General features: G+C 79.7%; 1 non-coding gene across 1 annotated transcript; it reads left to right on the forward strand.

The window, feature by feature from the left end:
• Positions 1-2,016: 2,016 nt before the first annotated feature.
• LOC136996739 (5.8S ribosomal RNA) lies at positions 2,017-2,169 on the forward strand. Its single transcript, XR_010887685.1, has one exon. It is a non-coding gene; the product is annotated as a 5.8S ribosomal RNA (ribosomal RNA).
• Positions 2,170-2,500: the final 331 nt, after the last annotated feature.

Below are 2,500 nucleotides of genomic sequence, written 5' to 3' on the forward strand. Positions count from 1 at the left end.
CGGGCGGAGACGCGAGCGAGATGGCACCCCGGGTCGGGACGGGTGCCGACGGGTCGCCACCCCTAAGCGGTGGGGGGCGGACCCGCGGCGGGCTGCGGCGGAGCAGCCCGTCTTGCAGAGACGGCGAGGACAGGCGTTCCGGGATGGCGCGCGGGGCGGGCGCCGGGCGGCGGCGGACCCCGAGCGGGGGCCGTCGCGCCAGGCCACGCGAGGCGACGGGTCGTGCCCGAGCGGGCGGCCCAAACCACGGCTCTCCTCCCGGGCGCAGCTGCCGCCGGGCGCCGGGTTACTGAGGGAAACCCCGGGCCCCGGGAGGAGGACGAGGTCGTGGCGGCGGGTGTCGGGCGCACCCCGCGGGCGGACGCTCCGCCGAGGGGCGCCGGAGCCGGCTGGCGGGTGCCGGGTTTCCCCTCCGCGTCCCGTCTCGCTGCTGCCGCCGAGGCTGCCGCCGTCGCCGCGAGGCGGCGGCGGCCCGGCGGCGGGCGGCGGCGGGGGAGGCACCCCCGCGGGGATTTCAGGTCGTTTCCCTCACCCCAGGGCCAGGTACCTAGCGTCCGCGCTCCTCCTGCCCCCCCTCGGTGACCCACCCGTGTGGTCCCGTGTGCCAGCTCGCTCCTCCCGGGCGCCGCGCCGTGAGCGCCGCACCGGCCGTGCCCTCCCGCCCTTTCCGCTTTCCCTTTCTCTCCCCCCCCCCCACCGCTCCAGCCGCCCCGCGCCGTGCCGCGGGGACCGTGCTGCGAGCGGGCCGGGCGGGGGGGGGGGGCGGGGTGGCGGGAGGAGCGGAGGGCCTCCGGCCACCGCGGCCGCCGGTAGCCGCCCCGGGTAGGGATGGCCATGGGCCCCGGGCTCCGGGCCCGAGGGTTCTCGGCGGGAGAGCCGGGCGGGGGTTTAAAGACTCGGGCGGCCCGATGCGACCCGGGGGGCAGCCGGGTGTGCTGCCGGAGGGCCGGGGGGCCGGCGCGCGCGGGCGCCGTGCCCCCCCATGCCAGCCGGCGCGCCCCGCGCTCGCCCTGCGGGCAGCCGGGACGGAGAGGGGTACCCTGCCCCCTCTCTCCGCGGTCTGGTCTCGGCGGAGGGACGCCGCGCGGTCGGCTGGCGCCGGCCTGCCTCGAACGCGTGACCCCGGCGCGAGCGCGTGCTCTCGCCGGGACGGTGAGCCCCCACCCACCGCGGGTGGTGCGGACGCCGCGCCTCGGCGCGATCCGCTCTCCTCCCTGGCCGGGGCTCTCGGTCTGCCGCCGTGGCCGCTGGCGGCGGCGCCCTACCCGCCGGCACTCCGCCATCCGGCGCGCCTGCCTCGCTCTGCCCAACCCGGCTTCGCCGGGCGGCGGGCGGGCGGCAGGCGGGCGGCGGGGGCGGCCCCCCCCGTTCTCCGCGTGGAGACGGGGAGAGCGGGCGCCGTCCCCGTCCGTCCCGCCTTGCCCGCCCGCCCGCCGCCGGGCGTCTGTCCGCGGAAGGGACGGGAGAGCGCGTGGTGTCGTCCGGGAGGCTGTGTGTGCGCGCGCGCGGGCGTGGGCGCCGCCTCGGGGCCACGGCGGAGCCGGAGGCCGGCGAGGCGAGCGAGGAGCTGGGGAGCGCGGGGCCGGTGGGCCGCGGGCGCGCGGGCAGCGGCCGGTGCCGCTGCCGGTGGCGGCCGGGCTCCGACGCTGGGGGTCCGCGGGGAGCCGCCCCCTCCCCCAGCGTCCCCGAGGCAGGCGGCGCGGCCGGCGCGCTGCTCCCCGCCGGGCCGGGCCGAGCCTGGGCGCCTGGGCCGGACTCGAAGCGAGCAAAGGGTTGTCCCAGGTCGGGAGCGAGGGCTCCCCGCCCTTCTCGTTCGGGTTTTCCTTTTCCCTTTTTCCCCCCCCACTCTGTGCTCGTACGGTCAGCGGGGCGAGCCCCTCTCTCTGGCTCTCGGCCGTCCCTCGCTCAGCAGCCGGCGTCGGCGTGAGGAGGGAGGCGGAGCGGAGGGGGGGCCCTCAGGGGCTGCCGAAGGCTGCCCGGTCCCCCCGCGCGCGCGGCGGGGACCGAAACCGAGACAACTCTTAGCGGTGGATCACTCGGCTCGTGCGTCGATGAAGAACGCAGCTAGCTGCGAGAATTAATGTGAATTGCAGGACACATTGATCATCGACACTTCGAACGCACTTGCGGCCCCGGGTTCCTCCCGGGGCTACGCCTGTCTGAGCGTCGCTTGGCGGTCAATCGTCACCCCCGCTGTCGCGTTGGCGCAGCGGTGCCGCCCCTCGGGGGGGGCGCGTGGGGGGGCGGGGGAGGCGCGGCGGCGCCGGCGGCGGCGGTGCGCGGCGGCCTCGGCGGCGGAGAGTCGGCGGCGGAGCCGGGACCCCGGTGCGTGCACCGGCGGCCCCGGTCTTCCTGCCCGCCGGGCTCCGGCGCCGGGCCGCCCGCAGCGGCCGCGGCCGGCGTGCCTTGCCGCGCCTGTGCCCGCCCTCCTCGCCCTCCGAGCGCGGTGGCCACCGCTGCGCGGCGCGCGCCGTGCGGGGTGGCGCGGCTGGGGCGCCTC

Source organism: Apteryx mantelli, unplaced genomic scaffold (genome assembly GCF_036417845.1).
Source record: "Apteryx mantelli isolate bAptMan1 unplaced genomic scaffold, bAptMan1.hap1 HAP1_SCAFFOLD_86, whole genome shotgun sequence".
In the NCBI taxonomy this organism is placed as follows: domain Eukaryota; kingdom Metazoa; phylum Chordata; class Aves; order Apterygiformes; family Apterygidae; genus Apteryx; species Apteryx mantelli.